This window comes from Arachis ipaensis, chromosome B2 (assembly GCF_059453495.1).
Source record: "Arachis ipaensis isolate K30076 ecotype BB chromosome B2, ASM5945349v1, whole genome shotgun sequence".
NCBI classification, from domain to species: Eukaryota; Viridiplantae; Streptophyta; class Magnoliopsida; order Fabales; family Fabaceae; genus Arachis; species Arachis ipaensis.
Genome location: NC_142437.1, coordinates 125,276,459 through 125,286,529, shown reverse-complemented (window position 1 = coordinate 125,286,529; position 10,071 = coordinate 125,276,459).

Here is a 10,071-nt window from a genome sequence, read left to right as displayed (position 1 = left end):
TATAGCATTTTTAGCTGAATTATTTGAGTATTCGTATTTAGTTATATCTCTCAACAGTTAATATATATGATATAATTAAAAATATTAATAATGAGTATTAGAGCATATTAAAATTAGGAATTTAGCTAAAAATTTATGAAGGAGAGATATGAATAATAACTAAGTTATAAAATTTTTAAAATATCAAAACCTTGAATTTTTGTGAAAATTTTTCTTTTAATACTTCTTTAATAAGTGTGTCCTAAATAAGACTCTTAAAATTAAATAGGGATTTGTAATGAACAAATTATAATGTATATTAGAAACAAGGGTTTTGGATTCAACTCATACTATACTATATCTATCCTTACACCAATAATAACACTTAACAAGGCATTAGTGTTTGTTAGAATATAATTAGAATCAATTAGTATTATTTTGTATATTTAAATATTTATTATTACGATTCTCTTAATCCCTATAAATATCATTCTATATTATATCATTTTAGATAACTTGAATAAACAACTTGATTACACTCAATAATACACAAATCTTTCCTCCAATTTAGTCTCTTGTTTTTAACAGTGTTAATAATATAAGTAATATATGAAAAGTTTTATGATGTCTAAGATATTAATATATAATTTATTTAAAAAGTGAGAGAAATAATAATGAACCTTCTTTTTTATTTTTGTATTAAATAGTTAAAAAATTATACATAATAGAAGATCAGACATGTTAATAATTATATATATAAAGATTATAATTAAGATGATGGAACAAATGGGAAATGCGAGTGTGACAAGGTTGAGTTAATTTTGACAACTACAAGACAACAAAGGGAGGCAGTGTGTGGACGCAGAGATGCTACGTTTCATTCACATTTTTCTTTTTTTCTTCTCCTTCGTTTTTCATATTATAATAATTATTGTGTTGCTTTCGTGTGTTATGTATGTAATTGTATTTTTATTGTTGGATGGGATATGTTTTGAGGACTGAGAGTGAGTGAGTGACAAAACAATCTTCCACGCGTTGGAATGTTGTGTCCCACTTCCATCATTCATTTCCAATTTCTATCAATCTCCGATTTTGATTTATGACTATGACTTTGACTTTTCAATTTGGACACAATAATCTAATATTAAAGGTAATTCACATAAATAAACCGACATTCACTCAATATTATTTATATCATCCAAAAAAAAACGTAATATAAATCACCTTAATCACATTTTTATGCAAATCGAAACAGATATATTAGATTTAGTTTTTTATGTAAATCGAAATAATTTGGTTCGATTTATACATATTTGTATAATTGCATGTTGTTATAGTAAATCTAATCAAACTGTTTCGATTTATACATACATATATACTGTCCTAATAAATCTAATTAGTCAGTTTAGATTTATTAGAATAGTATGCATTCATGCATAAATTGAAACAGTCCGATTAGATTTACGTTTCGATTTCTAATTTGTAATTTGAAAAAAATAATTAACATATTATATTAATAAAATTATCATAATTTATGAAATTAAGTATAAAATTATTTATTTATAATATTGATACACTATATATACACATACATTAGGATTTTTTAAATAAATATTTTATTTATGAATATAGGTAATTTATAGCATATTTATTAATTTTTATTTTTTTACATATTATTTCATTTACCGTGTAAATAAATTAAGATTGCTTATATTACACAGTAAACGAGATAAGATACGATTTTATTTGGCATTATCTCATTTGCAAACGAGATAATAGAATTTTAAAAAATACACATAACAAGATAAATTCATAGTTATCTTGTTTATACTATAAACGAGATATATGACGTTATAAATATAAAAATATAATTTTTGAACATAATAAAATAATATTAATAATTTAATTTAGACCAATTTAAAAAATAAAAATTTATATATTGTTACTATTTAGATCAACTTTAATTAAATTATATTTCATCTATATTTTTAATTTTAAATTAATGACTTTTTCATGTTTATTTGTATTAAACTATTCAAAATAGATGGTTTCAAATAACAGTAGAGATAGACTGTATCAATATTTTAAGAAAATAATTTTTAAACTTAATTTTATAAATTATGATAATTTTGTTGATATAATATGTTAATTATTTTTCTCAAATTACAAATTGGAAATCGAAACGTAAATCTAATCAGACTATTTCGATTTATGCATGCATGCATACTATTCTAGTAAATCTAAACACACTTATTAGATTTACGAGGAGTATGCATGCATGTATAAATCGAAACAGCCTTATTATATTTACTATCACAACATGCAAATATGTATAAATCGAACCAGACTGTTTCAATTTATATAGAGAACTAAATATAATCTATTTGATTCGATTTGCATAGAAATGTGATTGGGGTGATTCACGTTACATTTTTTATTTTGGGTGATATGCGTAATATTAGATGAATGTTGGTTTATTTATATAAATTACCCTAATATTAATATCAATTTACATGCTAAATTTGTTATTAAAATAAAATATTATATATAAATATATATTTATTTTTAATATATTTTTATATTTTAATATATATTTTATATTGATAATTGTTTATGATTATATTAATATATAAACCCACATAACCACATATACATATTCTCATAATTATTTTCTTCAAATCAGTTTTCTTTTAATTCATCACTTCATCTTATTTTATGTCTACACTATACTCATTTTAAACATCGTTCTTTTGATTTTAGTGTAACCTTTTATTATAACATACTTACATACACAAATTGTCCTTATGCACTAATAAATTAAATCTTGTTGATGTCAAATACATATTTATCTTCTAAGGTTTAAATGACATTTCTCTGATCTTTTTCATTTAATTAATAGACCCATGAGGTTACATTTCATGCACGGTACAAAAACATTCAAGCTCAACTGTGTTTTTGTCCCCCGTTTCCGATTTGTATTGACCCGATTACATTATTTTCTATGACTTCGTCACTTCACCCTTTAGTTTGCTTTCTTGAAACATAAATAGTCAAATCATATATATATGGAATAATAATGCCAGATGTAGTTAATAACAACGGCATTAACCTGAATGAGTTGGCTAGATATTGATACATATACAGCAATACTAGTAATAGTTTGAGAAAACTAAAATCAATCATTAATAATATACAGTTTTATTTACTCTCGTTTTTGTTTCTGGTTGACAGTAAACTTTTACTGCATAAACTTGATACGTACTACACTATTGTAGTATCATTATATTTATCACTTTTTTTCGTTTTGTTTTAACTTTTAACTAATAATTTTATGTCTATTCAATTTTAAATAATATAGTTTAAGTTAGGTTAGTTCACTATAATATAATTTTATGGTTATATTATGTGTAAATTAAAATTAGTCACTAGTATAAAATATATATTAAATTATAAAATATATATTAAAAATAAACTAAATAATAAGTATTTATACACAAATATATAATAACTGATTTTAATAGTTAATTTTAATATACAAATATAATTTTTGTAATTTTTATTAGCATTAATGCTTCATAATTAGATTATAATGCTAGTTGGATTCAAAATCTCATAGTAATTAATTTCAAAATATTATATTAGTATATATATACTAACAAAAATATTATTTATACATTAAAATTAACTACTAAAATTAATCACAAATATATTTGTATATAAATATATATAATTTATTAGTTTATTTTAATTATATATTTGTATTTTAATATATACATAATATATTTTATATACTAATACATGATTATTACTCAACATTTTTCTTTCCATTTATGATCAACTCTTGAAGAAGAAGAAGAAGAAGAAGAAGAAGAAAGTAAGTATAAGTATCAATCAAATGCAAGCAGCGCCGCACCGCCAAGGGGGATGAAATTCATCAAAGTTAATTAGGTAGGCAGAGTCTAGAGTTAGAGAGCCTATGGCTAATTGGCTATATATATATATATGTGATGTGATATTTGATAATTTTATTCTTTTTAAAATTTTATATTGGTACTATTAATAGTATTATTACGTTTTAATATAATTCTTAATCTAATATTTAAATTCCATATTTTATTGTGAAATTTTATTATTTAATATTTCATAAATATTTATTTAGTTTAATATTTAGATATTCAAGAATAATAGTTAGCGTAGTAGGTAGGCATCACAGGGTCTGTGGCAGAAGGGCCCAAGGCAACAACAATACGGAACAGAAGCGTCTATTTTCTTTTTCAGTGTACGTGTATATATCCTGCGTATAACTAACTGTATATATACGGTGAGAGGAGTCAGACCAATTAAGGCAGTACTATATATCACATGCCCTAAAATCTCACTGAACAAAACAAACATCTTCAGAACATACTTTAAATGCGTGTCTCCGAATAAATGGCCATAAATATATAGTATAGGAAGACTTTCACGTATGCCATTGTACTTTACTGGCATACTAGTATTCTTTAATTTTTCACCGTGGATATAATGAATAAAATAAGTTGGTGGTGAAGATTATAAAGACATTTTTTGATGTGTATATGCGTAGATGTTGAACACCGTGAGATGAGTACCAGCCATTTCGTTAACCGAAGAGTGGATTTTTTTAAAATGTGGCTTGATGCCCTTGTTGTACATTCAAAGCAGCTCATATTGTGGTGTTGTAGAAAGCTTAGTGTTGGACTTGGACCGGCTAAATATAGTGTTAGAAGCAGATGTCAATTGAGCTTGAGTTATTGGTTAATGAATTTTTTTATTTAAATAAAATAAAATAAAAATAAAAATAAATATAAATATATAATTATACAATTTTTATAAATTAAATTTAATACATCTGTGTCTAATTTTTCTTATATAAATTGTAGCATTGAATTTTAGTATTCATTAGTAAGAGAATATTTAAATAACAATAGTATAAACAATAATTTTAAATTATTAATATTATTCATTGTTAAGAAAATATTTACTAAAGATATAAAAATAAAATAAAATAATACAGATAATACATATTAAGATAAAATGAGTATTTTGAAGTGAAAAAAAAATACTCTATTTAAATAAAAGAATGTTTGTATACATAAATTTATTTTTGTATCCATGTACTTTATATTCGACTTAAATTCATATAAGTTATAAATTTGTATACTGATATTAACTTTGATATATAAAAAAAGTATGTCAAATTATTTTTAACTATATTACATAAATACAAAAAAAAAAAATCAGCCACTAATTATATAAGAATACATATTTAGTATTTATGAAAAAATTTAATTACTTGGTTATTATAACAAATTTGATTTTTTTATGCTAAATTTGATTATTCAGGGGATAATAATTTCAGGACAAATCACTTAAATAAGTTAAGAGGGGCAAAAAATTACACAATCCGCGAAACCAAAAATTATTTCATGAATCAACCAATACACATTTTTATATAGTTCGAATTAGGTTGTTTCGAACTTGGTTTATATGTAATTTTGTAATAAGCTAAGGGAATTTTGTAATGTTCTAATGACTTAAGTAAATACATGTATGTACACAAATTCTAAATAAAATACTCTACATAGTCAATAATAATTTAGAAATTAAAAAAAATATTTTATTTCATCCAAAATAATTAAAAAATATATTTTATTCTATACAAAATAATTTTAAAAAAATGGCTTAAAAGATGTTATGAGTACTATAAAAGTTTGTAATATTCTAGTGATTTAGGTAAATACATGATAAAAATATATTTTCTTTAATTCTAAATTATTATCGACTATGTAGAGTATTTCTTTAATGTCCTAAGTCATTACAAATTTGTATAGTAATCCTAACATCTTTTAAGCCATTTTTTAAATTATTTTGCATAAAATAAAATATTTTTTTGTGGTATAATTAAAATAAATTTATTAAAAAATATTCATGAGCTATCAAGAATGAGCAGAAGAGTATTGTATAGAATTCGAATAAAAGTGATTGAACTTCTCCATGCGTAATTCGAATCAAGTAATATCTCACCATATAATTTAAAAAAATTTATTAAAAAATATTCATGAGCTATTAAAAATGGACAAAATTCTTCAAAAAAAAATGGACAAAAGAGTATTGTATGGAATTCGAATTGATAGCTCATTAATATTTTAAAAAAGTCTCGTAATTAAATATTTTGTTAGCTTTTTTTTAATGCATGAAATAAAATATATTTTTTTTAATTTTAAATTATTATTTTTTTAAATAAATTTTTTAAAAAATTATTAATTTTTTTAATAAATCAGGTTGTAATTCGAATCACCCTGATTTGAATTATTGTATGCGTGTAATTCGAATCAGGTTGATTTGAATTAGTGGGTGTGTGTATGTGTGTGTAATTTGAATCAAGGTGATTCGAATTACATGTAAATCAAGTTCGAAACAACCTAATTCGAACTATATAGAAATGTGCATTGGTTGATTCACGAAATAATTTTTGGTTTGGCAGATTTGTGTAATTTTTTGCTCCCTTTGGCTTAATATAGTGATTTGCCCATAATTTCATTAAAAAATTGAGTAAAATAACATATATATTTATACATAAATATATAGTAGTTGATTATTTATCTTTATAAAATATTTTTGCGTGTAATATACACAAATATATAATAATTATATTTTTGTCACATATTTTATTTTATTTGAATGCAAAATAAATATAATTAATAACGCCTTTTTATTTTGGTCAAGTCCTCTTACTATATTTGTGCCCAATGACTTCAGCCACATCAAATTGCAAAAGGATGAGAAACGAAAAAAAAAAGAGAAGAAAGAAGAGGAGCAGGAGAAGGAACGTAGGATACAAAGATACGCATTATGTAAGTGAATTTTGTTGAATTAGAAGAGAAAGTATAGGGAGCCAATGAAAATTTTGTACAATGTGTACAATAGAGGTTTAGGAAGTATTAGAGATATAACGATTAGTGTTACATTTTTCTATCAGGTTAAGCTTTTGGGATGAGTGGTTTCATGACATGGTATTAGAACTCTAGATCCGAAAGGTTTGGACCAAAGATTTAGGCCATTGTACACATTGTATACTTAGACCATTGGCTCCCTAGCAGTACTCGAATTAGAATTAACTTGTATGCATAGTTGTAAAAATAGACCGGACCGGCCGATTCGACCAAAAAACCAGTGAATCGGACCCTATACCGATCCGGTCCGGTGTTTGAACTGTACAAGGAATCGAACCGGTGTGAATCGGTCAAATCCAGAATGAACCAATGCGAACCGGTTTGAACCCCTGCCCTCATGGAAATAAAAACACTCCACAACCACCAAACCACTATGTTTCCTATTAAAATATATACAAATTATAATACATATAGATATCTTTCATCAAATAGTTTACTTTTATTTAATTTATTTTAATTTTAATTATAAATTCACTCATTCTTAAATTAATTATATTTTTATTTAACAATAATTATAAACTCACTTATTTTTTATAATTATATAATATCTATTAATATTATTTTTTAATAAATACTTGTAGTATATAATAGTATAAAAGATATAAACTAATTAATAAATTATTAAAATTTTAAAATAATAGTTATTTTAATATAAAACAAAATAAAAATATTTATGATAGAGTAAAAATAATAAAATATTTATTGTTCATGTTCCATATTGTTTTAAAATAACTTGGTATTTTTAAAATGTTAGTAAAAATATGTATTTGAAATTTTAATTTTAAACTTTTGACTATTTTTTATTTTTTATTTACATAGGACTGGGTCAACCGGTTCAACCAGCAACCCAGCAGTTGAATCAGTAACCCAATGACCCAGTGACCTGACCGGTTCGATCACCGGTTCGGTTCTGACAACTATGCTTGTATGACTTATATACCAAAAAGACTTATTATATGTGTAGCAGTACTCTTTTTAATATTTAATAATATTCATCAATCATTACTATCAATCTTAAAAATACACACATATATAATCGATTACAATTATACCATATTTTATCTCAAGTCGTCTTTAATTTTATATTGTCCGTTCCCTTGACAAGAACACATAGTGATGAAAAATACTCAAAGTTTGTCTATTATCCACTTTGATCTTTTGCAAGATTTAGTAAAAATCTAATATTGTGTTTGTTTAGAGAGACATAATACTGGGATAGAGATACTAAAATAGTTAGTCGAAAATAATTTATTCCGAAAAAAGGTGTATTTGAGAGTCAGTAAGCACGTGTCTTTAAAGAAAGGTTTGCATCGAAAAAGTTTATGGCTAGGAATGCGGGACAAGAGTTAGAAGTCAGAACTATCACGTTTGTTCAGCAAGCTGCTCGAAATGTTAAATCAAAGGGTCCAAGTTTCGAAAGCTATTCCTGGTGGTTACTTTTGTCAAGCAAAAGAAGCAAAAATGTTTACTGATGAATTAATGAACATGGAGGTTACATTTCAACCCAATTGGTGGAAGATTCTTATAAATAAGAGAAGAATAGAAGGAATAAATGTTAGAATTTTGCTTCAGAAAATACTCAAACACACTCATATCCCAGCGACTTACTGAGTTTGCGTTCGAGTTACTTTTCTGTAGGATTCTTTCTACTGTTTTAACTTTTTCATTTACACTTTCTGCAAATTTTACTTTTCTTGCAAGTTTATCATTCAAGCAATATTTATTTTCTCTGTTCAAACTTTACATTCCAGTATTTTTATTTTCCATTTCAAAAGTCCTTTGATCTAATCGAGGACATTTTACTGTTTTATTTAAATTCAATGCAATTCATTTCAAATTCAGTCAATTTATTTTCAAAGTCTTTTATTTATTTTTTCATATTTCCTTAAGTTTCTATTCAATCAAAAGGTTTTTGATGCACTTTAAGAAAACTGGTACTCACAAAGATGAGTAGGTTTTGCTCCCAGATAATAGATATCGAATCACCTTCGATTTGCTAAAAATTGATAAAATAGATATAAAATTGTGTTTGATAGAAGAGACATGGATAAAAATATTATATTTAGAAACATTGAATTAGTGTATTTTTTGTGCATTCTAACAGAAAAAACATGAAGACAATAACAAAAAATACAACTTATTTTTTATTTTTTTATTATTCTTATAAATTTTTTATAATTATATTTTTTATTATTATATTTTTCATCTCAAATATTTTAAATAAAAAAATAAAAATAAATTAAATTTTATATTTCTGTCTTTTATATTTTGTTCTTATTATGTTGTTTTATCTTATTTTAAGAAACACATAGCCTAAAAGAACAAATGGCCCATCCACTCTAACCGGTAACCATTAGCTCAAGCCACTTTTATCATTGTTGGCTACACTTGGCTAAAACAAGCTGTTCACGGAATCTAAACCTTTATGTAATTTTAACTTGCAAAATAGGGATGTTTTTGGTATTTTCAAACACACACCACGACAAAATAATGACCATCAACCGAACCGTACATGTCATATTAGTATACCAATAAAGTAATTGGTACATGTGAAAAGTTTCCTATAGTATAATGGAATAACTTGTTCCGTCGCCCAAAATCCCCATAATAAAAATTACTATTGAATTTAAAAGCAATCAACATATGAAAAACGGATTAATAGTCAAATTAGTATTTAAAAGATAAGATATTTTTTAAATTTGTCGTTAAAATTTTTTTTTAATCAAATTAGTCCTTTAAATATTAGTTTTTGGGTCCAAAACAGTGCCGTTTTGGCGAAAAAAGCCAAACAAAACAAACTTGCCGACTCATCCATAAACTCGCAAATTTGACCGAGTTTATGCGAGTTTATCCGAATCTATTCAGAAATAAATTTGTGTAAGAGTTTACAAATTAACTTGCGAATTTGACAACAATAGTAAATATGCATGTATAGCTTTATATAATCATGCAAAACCAAGTGCTTGACCACTTGAATTGTTACAATTAAAATGTATCTATTTGCACCTTCTTGAGGACGGAAACATATGCAAATTGATTGCAATAATGTGGAAGAAGGAATGACAAAACAATCTTCCACGCGTTGGAATGTTGTGTCCCACTTCACGCCATTCATTTC